This window comes from Phyllostomus discolor, chromosome 2 (genome assembly GCF_004126475.2).
Source record: "Phyllostomus discolor isolate MPI-MPIP mPhyDis1 chromosome 2, mPhyDis1.pri.v3, whole genome shotgun sequence".
NCBI lineage: Eukaryota > Metazoa > Chordata > Mammalia > Chiroptera > Phyllostomidae > Phyllostomus > Phyllostomus discolor.
In genome coordinates, this window is record NC_040904.2 from 18,079,062 (window position 1) to 18,103,223 (window position 24,162).

A 24,162-nucleotide genomic window follows, 5' to 3' on the forward strand; every position below is an offset into this window, starting at 1 on the left:
TGACTCATTTCTAAATAATTGAGTGTGAATGAGGTGAAAATTAACTTTAAAGTTCAGACACCTAACAAACAGGTTAATATCATCATGATAGATAATGTTGATATCATATACTACAAGAAGGGCACTTCACCTCTATTACTTTCCTCTAAAACACACAGCCCCAGACTAATGAGGAAAACAATCAGACGAATCAAATTGAAAACCATGCTACAAAATACCTGCCACGTATGCCTCAGAGTCAAGAGCATCGAAAACAAAATGCTAAGATACTGTCACAGAGCAGAGGAGATTAAGTGAGCACAACAGCAAAATAAAATGTGATATCTTGGGTTAGATTCTAGAATAGAAAAAAAATTACTCGAAAAACTAGTAAACTCTTTTAAAAATAGGGAAGTTTAGTTAATGGTAATGTACCAACATTTACTTCTTAGTTGTGAAAAATGTAACATAATTATGACTTCAGCAAAATGGAAAACTCTTGAGAGGTATGCATAACTTTGCAAAAACTATTCATAAATAAAAAAATTTATTAAAAATAAAAGGTTTTGATTATATTCAGGTTAAAAATGTCTGTTTATCAAAGACCTTATAAGAAAGCAAAATGCTACAAAGTGGGAATATTAACATAGGTAGTTATCTAGTTATTAATAAAAGAAGCAAAGGAAATTAGACAGTTTAATAAATTGGGGCACATAAGCCTGTTTGCTTCACCAGGAAGCTCCAATTTCACACCCCAGTAGATCAAAGCATTGCTCCTCCCTGCCCCGCCCCTGCAGTATGGATTGTTAGGGACACAGAGGGAAGGGCTTGATGGTAGAGGCCTGTTCATCTAACTAGAGGATGGACCAACCCAAAAGCTCTCAAAAGCTTGGGAAGTTCATTAGCTCTTTTGAAAAAGTGCCTGGTCCATCCTAAACCCAAGTTAATGTAATCCCAGGTGGACAAAGAATCTCACTTTCTCTTCTCTCTGTCTCTCTGTCTCTCTGTCTCTCTGTCTCTCTCTCTTTCATGACAAGCACTCACCCCATGTGTTCACGTGTCCTCTCTCTCTCTCCAATAACACACTCGCCTTCTTTGTTAGTGCATTCTCTCTCCCCCAATAGCATGTGACCATGTGGGTCTAGCAGCTACAGGGGCCAGCAGCAGATTGTACAGTCTCCAAAGGACCAAGCTTTAATATGAAGCAGAAACCCTGCACAGTGTCTTTTGTTTTGGCCTAGATGAGGACACAGTTGAACTTTTTACATGTTTAGACTTTTTCCATGTGGGGCAGAGGCAGATGGGAAGTTGGAAACCCAGTGGCAGATTCCTACCCAACTTGCCACATGACAATCTCTCATGATACCATGGATGAGCCTGATTTCTACCAACAACAGGAAAATAATTTATACATTAAAACACACAAATCATTAATAGTGATAACAGAGAAAATAAAATGGAGAAAACATTGATAAGAGAATCACTTAAAATAGAATCAAGAGAACTTTGAGGAGGTAGGACCTGTGTGCATCTCAGGTTCAGTCCTCAAAATGCTTTTAAGCTGCGGCCTGTTCCTAAACTTAACTCAAGGCCAAACTGCAAACATCTTGGATGGACATTTGCTATTTATCAGAATGGACATATATGGACTTTCTGCCTAACACTAGCCCAAGTAACCGAGCATGTATAGATTTGTTTAGCTGTGGCTACGCCAGCACTAGACACAAATCTTGAGAAAGCAACCTATGTAACCCTCCTGAAATGCCTTTCTCCTTTGTCTTTTTGAACCTCTGCTTCCTTTTTCTCTCTGGAGCAGGTCTTAGGTTGTTATTTAAACCTGTGTGTCCTGTTTTGCAGTCCTGATCTCAAATAATTGTTTTTATTCTTTACTACGGCCTAAATCATTAATTAGTTAACAGCAATCAAGACATATAATTATTAACAATTGATAAAAATTAGACAAAGAATATTGAGTAAAAGGTATCACAAGTATTTTACAAATAAATTTATTCAATAAATTGTAAAGATGCTTAAACTTAGTTATCAGGAAAACAAAAATTAAAATCATAATTATAAACAATTTGACCTTTAAGAGATTGGTAAACAAAACAGTGCAGGAATTGAATAATAACAAGGGTTGATGATGACCTGGAGTCCTTAGAGATTGTATTTTCCTAATGGAAGAATTTATTGACAGAAGTCATTTGGCAGACAATTTGGCATTTTTGTAACTTGAAATATATGTATGCTCTGACACAGCAATTTCTTTCCTAGGTATATGAAGTCAAGGTTCAACATGAGTTCTAATTAGATTTATTACAGAATCATTTGTAAATATCTGAATTTTCTTTATTTTTTTATTTTTTAAAAAGATTTTATTTATTTATTTTTAGAGAGGGAAGGGAGGGAGAAAGAGAGAGAGAGAGAGAGAGAGACATCAATGTGTGGTTGCTGGGGGCCGTGGCCTGCAACCCAGGCATGTGCCCTGACTGGGAATCGAACCTGCAACACTTTGGTTCGCAGCCCGAGTTCAATCCACTGAGCTATGCCAGCCAGGGCAGTATCTGAATTTTCAATCAGGAGTAAAATAGATAAATAAACTTTGTCATCTTTACAGATGAACACTGTACAGCGACACATACTGCCCAGATACCTAAATATAGATGACTCCTACAACATAACATTGAACATTAAAAAGCAAGTTCTGTAAGGATTTATACAGTGGGCTTCTACTTATTTGCTATGCAAATATAAGCAAACCAGTCTGCACAACTATAATGGAAAGCAAGATAATATTAAGTAGAATATTCAGAAATATGGATAGCTCAGGGGTTAAGGATGGGTTGTGATGACAGAGAGGTTTCAAAGTCATCATTAATGTTTTATATATAAAACTCATGGTGACATATAGTTTTTATTTATATTTTATTCTAAAGCCTTCTCTTCACTCTCCATGCTGTAAACGCATGAAAGAAATCAGAATAACCCAGGAAAGGAAAAGTAATACCAGCTACACATGTGTTATACTTCCAAAATTCCTAGCAGTTCAGGAAAATGCTTTAAGCACAATGTAAAAATAGTAAGAGCATATTGCTTTACATTGGAAGTCAAAAATAGGAAGGATAATTAGGAACTGATTTATCAAGAGAACAACTTTATAGGTCAGTGTTTCCTTCAAATGTGGAAATGAGTCATCCTATGCACACTGGTGGCAGTGTCCGGGACATTTTCTCTCTCACACCTGTAGTTACACTGGAAACAGTCTCCTGTGCTATTCCTGCTTAAAGCAAGCAAGCAAGAAAGAAAATTCCCAACACATTTTGAAAATAGAAGACATATTAAGAAGAATAAAAAAGGTTTTAAAAATGTATTTACATGTTTAAAAATGTATATACTTAAAAATGTATGACAGTTAAATAAAGGTTTAAGCTTTTAGGCCCAAAGACCTTCATGTTATTAACTAATAGTCACAGGAATAATAATTATAATTTAATAATAATAATAGTGACGACAACAACAACAACAACAATAATAAAACTAGACCTGTAAGCCTCTGATCATTTCCTTAAGATGAGTAGTTGTGTGTTGTTTCGTTTTTGTTTGGGGGACGTAGCAAAGTTACACTCAGGACTGCATGTCTTTGCCAGCATTTCATTTAACACAGGCTCACTGTGGGAATTATAATAATTTCACAACAAATAGCACACAAGGTACTATCTCTTAATAAGATAGATAAAGAAATAACATGCTCCAAACAAACAACAGATTAATGACACTATTGTTCCAGGAAAAGGGAGATAAAAGGAATCAAGTTCAATCATTAACACAGGTGTTACCTTTATTTATGGGGAGGCCCTAGGAGTACATAGTGACCAATCGAGAGCTGGTTTCTCCAGGCCAGCTCCAAAGTAGAATCCCCTGTTACCTGAGCATGTTGCTAGGGAATTAAATTGCTGGTGCTGGCAACTGGGCTGGCTTCCTTCATGGGGCCACTGCCAATCAAAGAGTCACTTTGGCCACATAGAAGCTAAAAGCCCCAAAAGCCTTACAAGAGCTTTCAGGAGAGCAGTCCGTCTCCTTGTCCAAGCCAGAGATCTCAAATAGTCCTTACAAACTCTCAGTATATCCCCTTGTCAGAGTTGCTATTCTACCTGCTCTTATGGATAAGCCCCCAGCAGGGACCCTCAGCAGCTGGGTTGCTTGCTGACTACTTATCAAGGACAACAGATGGAAAATGACAACATCCTGACACAACTTCCTTCATTCTTACTTATATTAAAGCAAACTTTTTTGTCTGTTTGTTTGTTTTTATCTTAAACAAGTAGGTTAAAGCAACTTCAAGTAAGTCATAAACAACAGGATTTGAAATCATGTTAAACCTGCATACAACAAGTAGCACTGGAGGGTCAAGTCAAGGAATGAGTAGAAAGGACCCGTGGGCAAGGATAGTGGTGAGGGAAAGAATGTAGGAGGGGTATGGGCAGGGCAGGGGAGAGCAATGGGGGAAAATGGGGACAACTACAGTTGAGCAATAATTAAGAAATTAAAAAGTAAAATAAAATAAAGAAAAAAAGAAATCAGGAACACAAACACACAGTATTTAAGAGAACCAAAACAAGTTTGCCACCTTAGATTTCACAAATTACATTATTTGTTGCAGATTGTATAATATGAGCAGACACGTAAGAGATCAGCATGGACCAGATCATAAATAGCTTTGAAATAATGTCAAGTAGATTTTTCTAAGGACAATGAGAAAGCTTCTTTAAAAGTTTTGAGGCATGGAATAGTTATATTTATTTTCACACTAAAGCATTTAAGAGTATTAAGGTGTGAGTACATAAAATAGCTATTAAAACTACCTGTACATGTAGCCCTAGCTGGCGTAGCTCAGTGGATTGAGCACAGGCTGCGAACCAAAGCATTGCAGGTTTGATTCCCAGTCAGGGTACATGCTTGGGTTGTAGGCCACAGACCCCAGCAAGCACACATTGATGTTTTTCTCTCTCTCTCTCTCTTTTTCCCTCCCTAAAAATAAATTTTTAAAAAATCTAAAAAGAAAATACTTGTACATGTAAATATTGTATTTGTTGAAAAGTTTACCATTTAATAGGACTATGATTAAATAATTTCAGTTATATTTCAAACTTTATGTTTGCATAGTATATCCTTTAGTACATTTTTGGCCATATATTTTTAACAAATGCCTTTCATTAATGCCTTTTAGGATGGATTTTTGTGTTTTCACTTTGCCACGTAATAGTTCAACTCAGTGAAAGTGACTTCACTTCAAAATGCATAGTATTTTATACATTTAGAAAATGCTCTATTAGACATGCTGCATATATTTAATAAATAAATGTAGGGAAATATTTGATGATGATGAAGTTCAGTATATTTTTTTTTATATTTCACACCCTTGAGCACTCATTTGCTCAGTGGGAATTTCTCTATGTAAAGATTAATTTCTCAGCACAAAGGCTTTAGGGCAGTGTTATGTTTAACAAATCTATTCTCTTTTAAAAGTGAGAAATCCATCCCCAGGTATATTTTTGTTCAGCATGCATGCATATGCGAATGAATGGCTAAAATCACCAATAAGTACAGAGAGGGACCCTTAGGGAAAATGTTAAATATATTCACTTGAAGATATAAATAACAACAGCAAACAAGTTACAGCTAACCAATTTTTCACTCAAGAAGTAACTTACATGTAAGTTATATGTAACTTACTAGGAAACAAATTATTGCCTTCCATGGTTTTATGTTTTATATTTTCTAAGCATATAGAGCTCAATGGAACCTACACTTGCTTGAGCCTCTGGCAAAGTATGTGAGTGATAAAAGGCAAAAAGCATTAAAGTGCTTAAAATTTATTTTTCTTTTTATCTATTACAAATATGTTTATTGAAGAATATTTAGAAAATGTTGCTCAATGAGGAAGAAAATTATTTGTGTCTAATGCCCTGACAAGAGGTAACTATCAAAACAATTAATGATATTTTATTGGGTGCACATCCAATTATTTTAACATCTTTCTCCATTTCAACACTTGTCCTATGTGTATATATGTGTGATATATATGTGTATGTAAAATATGTATTTCTTCTAAGGATATTATTAAAATATACATTTTTATAATTTGATGTGTAACTATATCAAGCATTTTGAGAAAAGATTTAAAATATGTATTAAAGAAAATGAGTTGAGCCCTAGAAGGTAAGGTTCAGCTAGATGGAACTTTGTCCCATAAAACAAAATGTCGCTAGTTGTTGGGAACCACCCTGCCTGGTATCAGAAATTGTAACCCCTGCCAAGGCTAAGGCTGAGGGAATGACCTTGGACCATAAGCCACCAAGGAGACAAAAGCTTATCTCCCTGGCAGGAGCGCTGCTTCTGCTCCTTTTACTTCACCCTGCCTGGCCCCCAATGCTTGGTCGGTTAGCCAATGACGGGTAAGATTCCCCAAGGGGGGAATGATCTAAGACAGGCACAATCACGTGGGAGGCCACCAAGAAAGGACTTTGGGGACTACAGCAAAAGGAGGTGATGGACCCTCGCCCCTCGGCTTTGACAAAGCCTGAGTCCTCATTGTCTGTGAGAAAATCTCCTTATCTCTTGGTTGCCTTAGTTCCCTTGCTCCACCTAAGCCTGAAACAATGACAGGGTGGTGCTGCCCTGTGCTGAAAAGAGCGGATTCCCTGAGTGATCAGACCTAAGAAAGAATATGTAAATTACTGTGAAACCTTCTTTGTTTAGAATGCTCTCAGTTGAATGAGAGGGGTCCAAGGAGGAAGTTAGTTTGTTCCTCAAAGTCTTACAGCTCTTTGACCCTGACTCAAAATGGGCCCTCAGACTTCCTTGTTATCTATTGTTTGATCCTTACTTCCTAAAAATGAGTAATGAGCTTTACCTGGATTCTTATGCAAACGAAACCAATAAAAGGCCTCTCCAGCAAGGGAACGGGGCGCTCCCCACCAGAGAGAGCGGCCATTCTGTTCCTACTTCCCCACAGGACCTGGTTGACTCTGTGTATGTTTTTTTCGTGTGTTGACGAACCGTCCGCAGCATTCTGCGGTCACTGCTCATCAGTGATTGTGTCAGCTAGTTCAGTCCCAGGTCAGGGCACATGTCTCAGTTGTTTGGTGGTCCCAGTACGAGCTCATACAAGAGGCAACCAATTAATGTTTCTTTCTAACATTGATGTGTCTTCCCCTCTTTCTCTCCATCCTTTCCCCTCTCTCTAAAATTAATGAGCATGTCCTCAGGTGAGGAACAGAAAAAAAAAAAAAAAAAACAAAGAAAAAGAAAATGAAGCTACAATTACATTTCATTTTATCTGGACTTAATAATACTGACAGAGAATTAGATGTTATATTAGTAGGCAACCAAAACCATGGTTGAATTTAAAATTAAAAAAAAAAAATGTTTGTATGTCCTGTGATTTTTCAGTGACTAATGTCAGCTTGAGTGAAATAACATCTTACCTCAAATATGTGAATGTTTTCAACCTCTCAACGGATATCACCTTACTCTTTGCTAAATGGGCCTGTACTCATTGTATATACACAAAAGGAGTAAAACTTCAGTTTAGTTGCTTAAAAGTAACAGCATTTAAAATGCTCCATTCCTTAGTTACCAGCCAACCTTTAAGAGTCTAAGCTTTGTTTATTTTGTTTTTGCTTTTGTTTTGTAGTAGACAACAGTAAAACTCAGATCATTACTAAATACGATTCAAAGGAAATTTCACAAAAGAGAGCAGAATGGGTGAATTTTTCTCAAAATAATGGTTTAAGTATGTGATCTTTCAAGGTTAAGGAAAACAAAACAATGTCACTTTGTAGAACAAGTTTTAGATGGAGATACCATTTAGAAAGTAGGGGAAAAACATGATTGAAACTTAGTGGAAAGTGTTTGAATTTTAAGAGTGGTAATTGTTCAGACCTTGTGCATAAGGTTCAGACAAAGTGATAAACACAATTTGGAAATCAGATAAATGGAGAATAGAATCAGCAGTATTATATAATATAGTATATAACCTAAATTCAAGGTCAACTGGCCCTCACAGTGGCCTTCCTTGCCTCTATCCCCAAATTTTACTTACTTCTGAGTAACAGAAAAATCTGTATCCCTCAAAGATCCCCCACATTACAGAAAAGAAAATTAGTACTTCATCCTTGAGCACAGCTCTCCACAAAATGTAATCTGCAATAGCCTGTGCAATGTACACCTCATCCCATCTCCAAAATATATATAAAAAAAATGTCCTTTAGGAAAAAGTATGTGGCATGGGAACAGAAGATGCAAATGTTTTTCCCACAGCTTTTCCTCCTGAAGAGTGCACCCTAATGGCATGCTCAATTCCTCCAAGAAAAGAAAAATAATTTGCTGTGAACACATTTAATTTTAGGAGCATCTAGAAGGTCCTCTTGTCCTCAAAAACATGGTGAGGTCCACCAGAAGTTTTATCATCATTCCCCTGTATATCTAATCTTTGCCTATATATGACTTCTCTCAGAAGCACTGAAAAGTTAAACCAGGTTGCTAGTAATAAGATTCATATATCAAGGGGTAAAATTTTTACTTTGGCACATTGAAATTTTGTTTCAAACTCTGGCTAATTTGGAGAATAACTCATTTTATTTATAAACAAAAATACTCTGGTACTGTTACTGTCAATATTTAGCTAATTGTTAATAAGGAAAAGGCTGAAAAGAGAATTAGACATTGAGCTTAATGAACTGGGAAGCATGATCTTGTCTGCTTCCCCAGGAAGCAGCTACAGCCTCACACCCCAGGGAATTACAGTGTTACTCCACCCAAGGGATTCACACCCTCCTCCATGCCCCTCTGTGGTACCAATATGTTGGGGGGCTCGAGAGAAGTGCTTGACCAAGGAGGCCAGTCTAACTAGATGCTGAACTTATCAAAACCCTACAAAAATTAGAAAGTTCACAGGCCCATTTTAAAAAGCTTCTGCTTTGTCCCAAGCCCAAACTAATATAATCCAAGGGAAACAAAGAAGCTTGCTCTCTCTCTCCTGCTCATGACCCACACTGGCCCCAAGCACTCGCACATCCTCTCTCCATAGCCACATGGCCTTAGCAGCTGCACAGCCCATGACTGTGGGGACTCCACAAACAGGCTCCAGGAGGGAGCCTGAACATTGCAGCACAGCAATGGACTGCAGCTGGAAACAAACACTAAGTTAGCCAGAAGCTGGACTGGACTTTAATATGGGGAAGAAACCACTGTTCTTAGCAGTGGTCTTTATACTGGCCTACTGAAGATAAGATTGGATCTTTTCCTTGGCAGGTCCGACAATGATGGGATATTGGGAAGTCAGAAGAGGAACCCCCCTTAGTTACATCATCAATAAAGTTTGTGATGGAACCCCATCCTCGTGTGCAGGTCTCTGGAATTTTTTTTCCTCGGGACACCACCAGAACTCCACCTATATTGATTGATAACAGGAACTGTGTGGGTTTTATAGGTGTCATACATTTTTCTCTTCTCATTCTTCCTCTTTTCATTCACTGACGATGTTCTTTAATTTAAACCCGGAAGACCAATTAGTGTAGAGGTCTCCGCAAAACCATGTTGAATATATTAGGAATCCAAAGTTAACAGGGAAAGGCTCCTCAGTTCTGGTAACCTAGACGGAAATGCAGAGGGCCTGAAGTTTTGGTGGTTTACAAAAGTCCGGGTGGTCTGGCCTATGAACTAGGAGGCAGAACAGTGAGTGGTGTTAGAGATGTTACTGCAAAATATTTGTTCTTTAAGATGGTTCCTATTTTCCTAAGAACTGCTTATGGTTTCTGTCCTTTAAAGGCACAGAAGAATTTTCATAGATGTAGAGAAAAATATATCTAAGATTTCCACGTATTTTTATACTGCATAAGTTGTATTCCTCTAAGCAGCTTGCAGCCAAGAGGCATGCATTCCATTCCTTAGTGATACATTTCTACTCCACTGCCTTCAGATAACATTATGGAGCTCTTTCTAAATTGGATACAGGGCTTAGCTATCAGAATCCCCAGGTATGCCAAGCTCTCAAAAAATTATGTGAACTCGGAGGTAGGTGGCAGGAACTGACTCTTTTGCTCACTGGCTACTTATTCTGGCTTCTAAGCTCCTGTGAATGCCAAGTTTATTATATTTTTGCTTATCTAACTTTACAATCATCACTCACCAAGAATTTGCCATGTTTCAGGTACATTTTTATGCCTTTGTCTCCCAGGAATTTTTAGTTTTGTTTTTAATAATCATAGAATGTCTGTTTAATTTTGGACATTTATGTCCTCAGCTTATAAGAGTTAATGAATACATGAAGGAGAGGATTTAGAGATAGCTAGACATCTATTACCTCCCATGCCTGTTGATAGTTCACTAATGCCAAAGGACACTCAAGTATTTGTATAGCTTTGATGTACATGAAGTCATCATGACCTGGATAAAAGTAAGTTTGTTTGGGATAATATATTAATAAAAATTTTTTCTTTACAATGCTTCTATTTTTCTAAACATGATTAAGTGCAGACAGAGGCATGCTCAAGTATTTTATTAATATATTGTGATATTCCCTAATCTTTCCTATATATAATTTTTCTCCCAGTGTACTTCAGATGAAGACTCCCATGTGTCTGGTAAAATGAAAATAAAAGTTTATTAATAATTGAAGCCCTGACTGGCATAGCTCAGTGGATTGAGCTCGGGCTGCAAACCAAAGCATCGCAGGTTTGATTCCCAATCAGGGCACATGCCTGGGTTGCAGGCCATGGCCCCCAGTAATCACACATTAGTATTTCTCTCTCTCTCCCTTCCTTCCCTCTCTAAAAATAAATAAATAAAATCTTTAAACAAATAATAATAATAATTGTTTAGCCCTGGCTGGCATAGCTCAGTGGATTGAGCACAGGCTGCGAACCAAAGCATAGCAAGTTCAATTCCCAGGACTGATGGGCCTTCTACTCCTAATCAGCTCCAAGGTACCTCTCTCTCTCTTATGTATTAAGTGAAAGACTAATGTGCTTGGGCTTTGCATTCAAACACACCTGATTCCATTTACTACTTTCCACTCATGTGACTACACCTTACATTAATATAAAGAAAACCACTGGAATGAAGATTGTAGTCTTGTAATTATGAAGTCTTTGATTCTAACCACATGTTTACAAGCAATAGCCAACTGAAAATAGAAACATGTAAATGTATTCACAATGTAAATATGTATAATCATTGAAACCAAGAAAGTTTTGCAATTAAAAAGAGCTGAAATTTTATGTGGAAAAATTCATGCCAGCTCTCTTTCTCTGCACTATTAAATATATGTGAATATTAGTCCACTACTAACATAATTTGACCTTTACTGGTATTTCTACATGAAAAGTTATGAAAATACCTATCTTCATACCAAATAGCATATCATTAGCCTAAAAAGTAAATTAAGAATTGTATTAAAACAATGAAAATAAAAATTATAAATTAATCTATTTATTCATATGCACTATCATCATAACTATTTGTTTTCTATACCATACTGATGTTGAGATAAAGGCCTATAGTCTTTTAAATTATTGCTAGTAAAGATACATTTATCTAATTTTTTACAATTCTAAATTAGAAAGAGAAAAGGGAAAAACAAAACTTGATTTAGTATTTAAATTAGAAAAATATATTAGATGAATAAATTGGAGTTGAGTTAATAATTCAATTATCATGAACCATCAGAATTATCAGTAGACAAATTTTCTCCTGTATCTACTTCTTCAAATGTTATTTAACAAAGATTTGGGTTTAATAGTACCACTTATAAACTACACTTATACTCAAGAGATCAAAAATGTGCAGATGCCATATACTGGAATATAAGCAGGTGTCATTACATTATTCAAAGGACTTTGCCTAGGGTGTGTGTGTTTACTTGAGAGCAATCATGTAAATAAGATATTATTTCCTAAAGACCAGTCAAATTAAATAATTCCCTGAGGTCAAAATGACTAGGAAATTACTGATATCTAAAAGTCCAGTTTGTCAGACTCTACAGCACATCTGTATTTAAAGCTATTCGCTGAACTTCATGGGCATTTTACATGTAAAGTATGTAATTATAAATCTGTGAATGCAAGCCAATTCAGAATGGCCTTCTCAATTGGGATTAATTTTGAAATAGCACTTCTTGGATATCTTTAGGTGATACTGAGTTTCCCCTTATTTCTGTTATTTTCTAGTTTATCACCCCTCCCCCTTTGAATTTACTAACGTGGATGCACTAACCAGAGCTGTATAAAAAAATGAGAGTTCTGCAACCATATGCACACTTTTGCTGACATTTTGAATATTCAGGGTGACTATCTAGAAATTTGGGAGGTAATCATGTATTTTATGTGTTCTGTCTTGTTGAGTGGAATTGGGAGTAAGTTCTAAATAATTCAAAAGTTTTGAACCTCTTTCAATAGCTGGGTCTGCCCTGGGCTTTTATTATACAGACTCAAGAGACCATTGATGCTGAACGACAATGGACTGATTCCTACAGCTGCAGAGGAAAGACCCAGCACACCGAAGAAAAATGATGTGACTGTGTGGAAAAGAAGTTTCACCATATTTCTGCCTTGCAGTGGAATCTCCACTGCTGTCTAATATTTATTTTCAGAAAGTATGACTCTCAGGCTTCAAAACTAGGTATGCAAGAAATATCACCTGTCTTTACCCTCTAACAATCAAATAAATTTGGACTTGGTGGTCTTATTCTGATGGGCTCACAGAAAATTTGGGGGTTCTTTTCTTTAGCCATCAGGACTGTATGAAACTGTGTAATTTATAAAGTTCTAAGGCATTTGTCATTTGTGGTCTAATTTCACAGAGATAACTGATTTTCCTCTTTTCTGTGACATTTTCAGTTCTGCCACCTCTCTGCTGCTTCTGGTCCATATTCAACAATCTCTAAAAATTTCTTGATTCTGGCTATGATTCTGTGTCCAAGAAGATCACACTCCTCTCTTATCAGAGACCCTGTCAACGTGCTTGGGACCCTCCAGGAAGCACAACTGCTCACATGGAAACACTATTTATAGCCCTCTCCCTCCTTGCCCCAGCCTAGGGTAGCACCCACATACCGTATTTTGCCATGTATAATGCACTCCTGTGTCCAGTGCACACCCACGCTTTTGGCCCAGACTTTTAGAAATCTTTTGTTTTAATTTTTTTTAAAGATTTTATTTATTTATTTTCAGAGAGGGAAGGGAGGGAGATAGAGATAGAGAGAGAGAAACATCAATGTGCGGTTGCTGGGGGTTATGGCCTGCAACCCAGGCATGTGTTTTAATTTTTTAATTCAATTTTTATTTACTTATATTTAGAAACAAAATCAATAATATTCCAGGGTATTCTTTCACATATGGATATTGTTATTGCTTTCTAGAGGTACACTTTTAATGCATAAGCATAAATTAAAAATTAAAAACATTTATATAGATATGGAATCAGTACTACCCATGTATAATGTTCATCCTTGTTTTTCCCTAAAAATTTTGGACAAAAAAGTCACATTACATATGGCAAAATAGAGTAATATATGTGACGTGCTTATAAAGATAAATAGGAAGAAAAATAAAAGGCTACACATGGATATCTAAAACATTATCCAGCTATATTTTCATGCAGTATATTTATTGTAAAAACTTACATTCCTTTCTAATGTGCTTTTCAAGATGGTCAGATGGAGATTTCCTTAGTAAGCAAAGTTTTCCCTAAAGTAAAAGCAGTTACCCAAATCACACGCTTTTTTTGTTCTGCATGCCTGGTTTTGTGACAGAGATTAAAGTTTGCTAAATTATGAATGCTAAAAAGTAGAATCATAAAAACTGGTGAGGGTGGTTGGTGAAAATTTCTGGAGGGGCGTTATGGACTAAGTGTTTATGTTACCCCCAATCCATATGTTAAAATCTAATCCCCAACATAAAGATATTAGGAGACGAGGCTTTCAGGGGTAATTAGATCATCATGGTGAAGCCCTCATAAAAGAGATTAGTGCCCTATTAGAAGAAGCCCGAGGGCTATCTCTCCCTCTTTCTGCCACTTGAGGATACAAGAAGAAGACAGCTGTGTTCACACTGGAGAGGAACCTCACCACAACCTGACTATGCTGGCATCCTTATCTTGAACTTCTGGTAACCACCTCTATACCACCTGTCAGAAGAGTAAAAACTTTTCTGGATAAGCAATCAAATCACCAGGAAAAAAAATTGCCCATATGCATATCTGTTCATGAACCATCTGTGTTGTCTAGAGTGACTTTATCTCACTCCTTTTTTAGAATCTGGGTTTTGCTTTAGTAAACTTGTAGGGGTTTTCTGTGAGGAGCAACTGCAACTAACCTCCATGCAACCACTAACATGTCCACCAACTAAACATGGCTGCTATCTCAGCTATTTGAAATTTTGCCATATGAGTTATAATCAAAAAGTAGACAGCACAATTTTAAGACAAGGTATTCTTGAAGGAAGTGCTCATATAAAATGGTATGAGTAAAATAAAAAAGGTTAAAAACAATGTTTAAATATTTACAATCTAAGTTGTCAGAAGCCACTTGACATTTCAAGGGACTTTTTGTTTTATATTTGAATTCCTATTTTATTTTCTGCATTGCTTCTTATAAAAATGTATATAATTTTTGCTACTTTTTGACTAAGATTTATTTTCATAGAAAATTAATATGTTGAATAAACAGATCTGGTTTTAATCATTAATTCTTGAATAAAATGTGTCCTTGACAGGATTTCTTCTACCTCTTCAGTTACCTCACACAAGAATTCCACCTTTAATGTTACACATCAAAAACAAAACAAAAACAACAACAACAACAACAACAACAACAACAAAAGCACCCTGGCCAGATAGTTCAGTGGGTTGGAGCATCGTCCTGTACACCAAAAAGTTACGAGTTCAACTCCCCATCAGGGCACATATCTAACTCTGGGTTGGATCCCCAGTGGGGGCACATAGACAAGGCAATGGATGGATGTTTCTCTCTCATATCATTGTTTCTCTCTCACACATCAATGTCTCTCTCTCTATCTCTATCCTTTCCTCACTCTCTAAAATTAACAAAAACATACCATTATGTGAGGAATAAAAAACTGATATAACTGTATATACAGTATTGCCATGCCTTTCACATGTGTCAATTCTATTTCTTCTACTTAGAAGGCCCCCCAGCTCCTGACTGGGAAAAAGTAGAATCTTAAAACTGGTGAAGGTGATTGCTATTCATAAAAACTATGGGAGGAGTGTTTTGGACTGAATGTTAATGTTGCCCCTAATTCATGTTTGAATGAACACCATTCACCATCTTTTCCTCCAACCCATGTTTAAGCACATTATTCACCCTTCAAAACTCAGAAGGGGTTACTTATCGGGAATCAGGAGAGATACTTTACTTCATCTCTAGGTCACATATTTCTCTGTGGCAGAGACCTTGAGTTGCTCTTATGAATTGGCTGCATGTAGAGTGCTGCATAAAAGGCCATTATTAAGCACGGGGCATGGCTTAGTCACATGCAGAAAGCTAGAAAACGAATGTCCCTTATATATGCAAAAATAATTGTTGAACATGTTTCTTCAAGTATCTTAAATGTAGACCATGCACTGACCAAGGCCATACTGTTACAAGAAATGGAAGAGAAGATTCAGCATATTGTAATGGCTGCTTTTGGTTACTGTTTAAAAAGGAAAAAAAAAAAAAAAACTACAAGAGAGATTATTTCAATCTATATGCCCAGATAGAATGAAATAGGAATGTGTCTTAAATTGTCTCAACAGCCTATATCTGGAGACTATATGCAATAAGACTTATGCTTCATGAAAGTTAGGAGCACTGTGAAAGAGACTGGGTTAGGAGTATGCCTTTTAATCTAGGCCCGTTGCTTTACATGGATTCTACAAAGGGAGGGAGAGGAGTTTCCTTGAAGGCAGAACTTTCCTTCTGAAAACCAGGACAGCTGGTCTGCCCTCTAATGGGAAAGCCCAGACATACATAATTAAATACTACTAGCCTTCAAGTTAAAAAAGTATGCCTAGACTAGATCTTTTATAGTAATTTCTAAAAAAGATAATTGATGAAAGTAAATTCCCTAATGCCAAAAGAAACTTATGCAACTCCTGGATTCCCAATGCTATTCAGAACCTCAGAAGTCATACTGCTCACTCATTTCAGATGAAAACATGAAAGACAGTAGACATGGTCCCAGTGGCAAAAACAAGGACCACAGCGGGCAATGAAGAATGGCCCTTTGTCTCAAAATAGAGAACCTGAAACAACCAGATGAACTAAACAAAGGACTAATTCCATTTCCTGCTGATCAAAATTTGATATTTTATAGGAGACAATTTCTATGACTCCTATATATTTCATATACTCACATTTTCTGAATTCGAATTTTTAAAATTGTTTTATTACTGTTACTCAATATTGTCCTTCCTTCAATATTGTGTATGTGTGTATTGGGGAGTGGGGAGGGCAAATGTGGTTATTATTTTATAAGCCAATAGAATATAACAGCTATATTCAGACACTGTGCAGTGGGTTGTGCATCATTCTATAATCCTGGCTATCGAAGTGGATGCAGAAGCAGGTGGGGTTTGGGGTTGCCCATCTGGAGAAAGGGGTAAGTACACAGGTGCAAAGGTGGGTATGCATGAATATTTGATGAGGTGAATTTCAGCAGAGAATGATTGCTCTCACAATCTGCTTTTCCTTTTTTTCATAGTAATATGATATTAAACTTTTCTATTCCCTGGAATACAATGAAGTTGGTGTTCATCACAAACCAACAGGCTAACTAATGACTCCCTGAATCCTACTGTGGCTGAGGTTGTGTAATTCTGTAATTGGAATTGGCAAAGCTTATCCCTGATACCTTTACTTCCTGATTGTGACAGAAGTAAAAATTCTTTCGGTAAACTGGTTCTGAGTTGTATTTCTGGGAACAGTTCTTAAAGACTCGACAACATCCCAGACCCACACAGTCCAGTGGCGATGAAAACTTGAAATGTTGATGTTCCAAATTGAGAGGCACTATAGAGTCACTATAAATGTGAAAAACAGAATGGATTTCTAAGACTTAGTACAAAAAAAGTAAAATACCTGTCATATTTGTGTGGTGATTACATGTTGAAATAAAAATATTTCATATTAGGTTATATATTATAAAATTTTTATCTTTATTCTTTGTATATTATAATGTGACTACTACATAACTTAAAATTATATGTATGGGTCACATCATATTTCTGTTGGACAGCACAGCACTGCCGTAGACCTTCTAAGATTATTTTCAACTCAGTGTTCCATTAAGTTCCATGATTCCACTCTTGCAAGATATAACCTTATACATGCTATCTTAGAAAAGAGAAAAAAATTCATCTCACGTAGATCTTAAAAATCTGTTTTAAAACTTTCTCAAAAAATACAACTTGGAAAGAAATCCAGTGAAAAAATAATTTCTTAAGATGCCACTCATATCACATTGGCTAAAATGTAAATATAAAATGCATCTATAGATGGTGAGTTAAAATATAGACATTTGACAACATATGTGAGTTCTGAAACCTCCTGATGCACCAAATAAATTACATAAATTAGTACTGTTAATTACTCTTCTAAGGGCAATGTCAACATGATAGATGGATAATTCTGATTATTGAATTTTCTCTGTCAAGCATAGAAGAATGAGTTGGATCGATTCAACCAGAGGGATTTTTTGATGTACCCAGTGTTTTCATCAATATTTTTCTTTGGTCCTTTCCTTCTCTATTAGTTTCCTTATAGTGATAATCATTAAAATAAATAGCTCACCATATCTGTTGGTTGTTAAGCTGGGTTTTCAAATAATCACAAAAAATGAATGAAAAAGTAGTAAGCATTAATTAGCATCATATTTATTATACTACACAGCTTTGGTTCCTGTCCATTTAATTCTGTGTCTTTTAAGCACAGCAAATCACAAAATAGTTGAACATAACCAATATGTTTTAACCCTTGCTTCTTACATAGTTAACAGGGAACATTCTCAATCAGTATTTTCTATATACACTGCTCATCATTTTATGGAAGTAAATATATGATCTTTTATTATTGAACAAAATGATGATACTAATTAATTTATAACAAGAAAAATAAGGAGTTACCAGATTTCTATATGGCTGGAAGAGGTTGGGGTGCCCAACTGACTTCAGGGAAAACAAGAATTAACACTTCTTACTTGTGGCTGTCATCTAAATCCCATCTCTTAGACTAAGAAAGTATAGTCCAGAAGTTAAAACCAAAATGCAACATGTTAAAAAGACAATAGTTCCAGAAGCTACAATGGCAAACATGAGTGATCTATCTAGATGAGCAATCCATCCCAAATAATTTACCCATCACAGAAATAGCAAGAGAGAATGTTGGCAGCATTCCATGAGCTATATTTGATTGGATTATAGGATTCTTTTCTTATTAAATCCCTGAAGTTTTATCTGGGGGGAGTTGGGGTGGTATGATATATTGCCTCAGGTGGTTAAAGAAACTTCAGCAAAGTAGGTAGGCTGTTACTAAAAGATGTGAGAAAGAAAACAATAGTTTTTCTTCTGTTTTTTCTTCTCTACTGTTCACTCTACTCACAGAATACCTCACTTTTGACACTTCTGGTCACGAAGTATGTGCATTTTATTTTTCTCATACCAAATAATTATTTAACTCCAGCTTGTCCTATAATTCAATTCCGTCCTGACACTACTTACCTAGAGTTAGCATCAGATTCCACAGACTAATAGATTAATGAACAAGCCTCACAAGACTACCTACACCCCACACACATAGTTCAGATGCCAATCTTGTGATTGCAGTCGCCAGGTTGTTACCTGTGCTTCTGACAACTGGATATGAATTAAAGGCTCCCAGGACCTCTTTACTGGGTTCAATTAATTTGCTCAAGTTTCTCCCAGAACTCAGGAAAATGGTTTACTTTTCCTGAGTAAACCATTTACTTCGCTTTACTTTACCATTACTTTAGTTTACCATTTACTTTACTAGGTTATCAGTTATTATAAAAAGATATGCTAGACAGAAGAGACCCATAGGGTAAGGTATATGGGGAAAGGCTCAGAACCCCCATGCCCCCTCCTGGCACATCACTGTACCTGCACCTCCCCATGTTCACCAACTTGGAACCTCTCTAAACCACCCTGTAGTTCAGGGGTTTTTATGAAAGCTTCATTATTTAGGCATGTTTGGTTAAATCGTTTGTTGTTAGTGTTTCAGTCAATCTCCAGTTCCTCTTCCTTCCTTGGAGGTCAAAGGGTGAGGATAAGGCTAAAAGTTCTAACCCTATAACCACAGGGCTGGTTCTCTTGGCAAAGAATTTCCATCCTTATGGGCCTTCCAAAAGTCTCTACATGAACATGAACTCAGGTATGGTTGAGAAAAGTTTGTTATGAATAACAAAAGCTACCATTACCTCATTCATCACCTAGATAATTCCAAAGTTGAGGAGAGCTCTGTGCCAGGAACTGAAACTAACACCAAATATATATTTTTAATTATAAATCACTGTATCACAATATGTCAAAAATACAAAGATGAAGAAAGCAAGGAAAGGAGACAAAGTGTTAAGAGGACGGGATGAAGAAAAAAAACTACTGTATACTAGAGCTAACAATCACATTATTGTGAGCTTGTATGAGCCTGAGCACATCAGCAAAAGAAGAATAAACAGGAATATTTATAAAGTAAGAAAATGCATTCTTTATTGCTAGTGTAGTTTTCAAATAATTCTTAAGAAATTTACTTATTCAAACATATTTAGTGACCATCTAGTATTGTCTTCTCCACCTGACATTGATTTTAATGCTCTGGATAATAAAAATAATACTGAGATAGTTCCTTTCCTCTAGGATCATGTACTTTTATTGACTTACACTCAAAGAAATCAGCACATGTGTTCAGTGTTAATTACTCTTTCCTTGGGCAATTGCATGTTGCCATTTTTCTGTTTGGTTGGTTTAATCTTATGATGCATTTTCTTGCTTGCAGCCACTTTAAAAATACAGCAAGGCACCAAATTAGTCAATGGATCCTGACATCAACATGACAGCCTTTATCATCTCTGACTTGGTAGTTGATTTTTGCCACCCAACATATTGGTTCTAAGCTAACCTCAACACTACTTAGGTTTAGTTTTTGGAAGTTGCAAAGTTTTGTTCAGCTTAATAATAAGCTAGACATGTGAAGGTACCTACTGCTTATTTTTCAAGTTAGGTCCTTCATTCCTTCCATTTTTCTTTCCTTTATTGCTTTCTCCACTCCCCCCCTTTTTTTTTTGCAAGTGAATTTCACTTAGTTAGTTTATGAAACCAGTGTAGGTGTTTAATGGTAACAGCAACCACAGAAGCTGAAGTTAAGAAGCAGATGTAGTCCATTGATTGATATACAACTTATTTAGATAATAATTAATATGCTTCTAATTGTGAGTGATTTTTTGACATAAAGTATTAGATATAGTATTATTAGAGAAGCTCCTTTAAATTTTTTCTCTGAAATCCGATGACTTAATATTACGTTAAATTTTAAATATACAGTACCCTGCTGAAACTCTTCTTCCCCTCTCTCCCTCACATGCACACCCTCAAAAATGGGCATGTGTACACACAAACACCTCACAGCTTTCAGGAATCTCTACTTTCTCTGAGTACTGAAACACTGAATGATTTATGAACTCACTCTTTGAGGAGTGTATTTTTTTTTTCCTTTGGGCACCTACTGTGATAGAAAACATTTTTGAGGTAATTTTTTTTTCTGCGATTAAAGTCTTAGATTGCTGAGAAAACATGAGAGATTTTAAAGCCTTTTTTAGAAATGTTAGGTTCAACTCTTTCTATATGAAATTACAGTATGAATGAAAGCATTTGGCTATTTGAAAGAATATTTCCACTAAATATTTTATGATTCTTTAGAGAAACAGAAACATTCTTTTGCCCTACTTGATCTTCTGGAAAATAGTCCCTATGGCCCAATTGATTTTTGAGGTTCCTTTCTTTTTTAGAAGAATATGTCAGCTCTCAAGTGACCAGTAGTTCTTTTTATCTGATGTGGCCTGTTTAAAACCCATAAGCATGTTTGGGTTATCAGATCTACTTTAAAATGCTGCCATTCATCTGTTCAATTTAATGCCTGCTCAGGAGGGAGCTGCTGTATTGACTAAGGGCTGTGCCACAATGAAGCTTGGAAAATGAGAAAAGAACGAAAGGTAGGCCCAAGCTAAGTATACCATTAACTCTGCCTAAGACTGCAGTACATCAATAGAGCATTAGACCTAATCATGTTTTATACAGTCAACCACAGAAAAGAATAATCAGAGATATTATTCACAAAGGAACACTGTTTTTAGTCTTTAAGCATTCGCTACTCTTTTCCCCCTTGAAAATGATGTGTAGTGATTATATTTTATCTAAGCAGGCAGGCATTCTCTCTTAAAAATTAAAATGTGCCCTGCTGTATAAGGTAGAAATCAAAAAGAAAGATGTAGCTTTTGCCTTGTGTAACTCTTAAAGGATGCTTACTTAAAAAAATAATAGACTAAGGCCATTCTTACTGGCAGAACATAATTTTGTTTTATATTGATTGAAGAGGAATTAATATGGGGTCCCTTTTCAATGTACTATTGAATGGACCTTCTTTGTACTCATTAATACCTAGTTAAGCCTTGGGACAGTAAAACTTGCTTTTAATTTACAACCAGCTCAGTAAACTATTACTGCTTTTCTGTTTGTGGTAGAAAGTCATTTAACTTCCTGAAAAGGACAGCTACTTATTTTTTTCTTAAGGATTAAGAAAAAGGAAAGAGAAAGAAAAGAAGGAAGGAAGGGGAGGATAGGAAGGAGACAGGGAGGGAGGAAGAGCAATATTATCTGCTTATGATTTATTCTTGTGAAAGGGAGCAGCCTTTGCCAGCCCAATATATGCCTCTTTGGATACTGACTATTTTGAGGTGCTTATTTAAGAAACAAAAAGACTTAGGAAAAACCTCTAACCTTCTCTTTAACTGCCTAAAAAGAATTTTGGGAGAAGACTCACTCCAAGAAGAGAAACGTCATGACAGATAACTATATTTTAATATGAACTAGGTATGACAGACAGGGAAGAGCCTAGCAAAGCCCATTAGATCAATGTCCTTTCTGTGTCCCATTGTTGAAGATGGCCCAGCAAGCATTAATTTACCAAGTATATGCTTTTCTTTCTCCATGTGAATTGCCTTCCTGCCCTTTGAAGTTCCGAACTATCAGCCCCACCCCTTTCTCCTGAGCTCCAGATGGTATATAAGCCTTAACTGCCCAATGTGTCCTTGGGTCTTATATTCATATAGCACCACCACATGTATATACGTTTTAAATTTGGTTATTGTCTCACTTAACCTGTCTCATATTCATTTATTATTAGCCCAGCCAGAAGAATTTAGAAAGAAGGGAAGACATTATTTTGTGCACCCCCATGCTTGAAAGTCATGCAGCCTATTTTAAAAAAGCCAATGAAGCTTTTGGACCTTTCTCTCAGGTCTCTACTGTTCCATGGGAAGACAACCTGAGATTAGCCATTTTTTGGGGGCCACATTCTACAATAGTGTGGATTTGCAGCAATTACACTTATGTCAACAGATAGTTGGGAAGAACAAAAGAGAAAAATTGTATAGAAATGGTTTATAATGTATAAATTGCAGTGGTTTATAAAAATGCAATGATTCTCAACTACTACTTCTAGAAAATACAGGCATCTAGTGAGCCAAGGTAAGTGGTTATTGCATTAAAATAGCTTTAGGTTAATATTTTCCCCATCCTCCAAAATAATCAATAGACTGTTCTTCATTTCCAGCCTTTTAAGTCATTTTTTCTTACACAGTTCACAATTACTATACCCAAAAGGTGACCAAAAACTAATAGAATACTTTGAAACTGATGGATTTAGACACATTGCAGTCCCTCTTTCCTGTTTCGAATGAATAGAAATTACAGAGACAACATAGGAAACAAGTTTCACACACAGCCTCTTTCTTACTAATATGCATGGAGGTAGTATAAGAATCCACCTGCTTTGGGCACACGCACATTTTAATATAAAGTTAAACTTGTAGCCAACAAAAGGAAACACCTCAATGCAAGAAACAAGAAAGAATTCAAAATTATAAAAATCAGGAAAGACTGAAGTCTAAGGACTTGTAAGGGAGGCAGAGATGCAAGTACAATTGATTAGAATCTGGAGAGCACAGATTCATGTCTGTAGGGAAAAGTTTGTTCTCTTGGGACTAGTAGGACAAAGCTGCCCCCAATAGCAAGGAATTGCTACTAACCAGAAGAATCCTCTTTCGACAAGTTTTAAAAAACAGCAAGTATATTTGTGATAAAGCCTTCAAAGTAAGGAAATCAAGAGAAAAGATGCCTATGGGTATTAGGAAACAAAGCCATGAGTTGCCCATGTTTATGAGACCCAAACTGATGATACCCTAGTAATACAGGAATAGTATGGTATGGGGAATTTATTTGTGATCATGGTGCAACTCAGTGGCTCAGATTTTTGCTGTGTATTTAGTCAATTACACAGCAAAATTTATTAAATAAAGTGTCTTTTCTAAACAGGATGCAAATACTCAGATTGTACTGTATTGATTATCCTTTTTTTCTCATGTATACTGGAATATTTTTCTGAGTGCTTAACTCTCCTCCACATATTTGTTTATTTAAACCTGTTATATTCTGATGACCCATTACCCCTCATTACTACAGTGTTATATTTTCCGACATAACCACAATACCACTATCAAAATCAGAAATTAATATTGATACATTACCACTATCTAATCCTCAAACCTCATTCACATTCTAACAATCGTCCCCGAAATGTCTTTTACAGCAAAAGGATTGAGTTGTGATTCACACCTTGAACAGTCTGAAACAGTGTCTAAGCCTTAATTTACTTTTCATGACCTTGATGCGTTGAAGTTTATAGCCAAATATTGTGTAGACTCTAATTTGAGTTGCATGACGTTTTCTCAGAGTTACATTCAGGTTATATATCTACAGCAGCAATAGAGTTATGCTGCATTTTTCATTTTGTTTTCTATTAAATTACATACTGTTTTATTTATCATTGCTGAT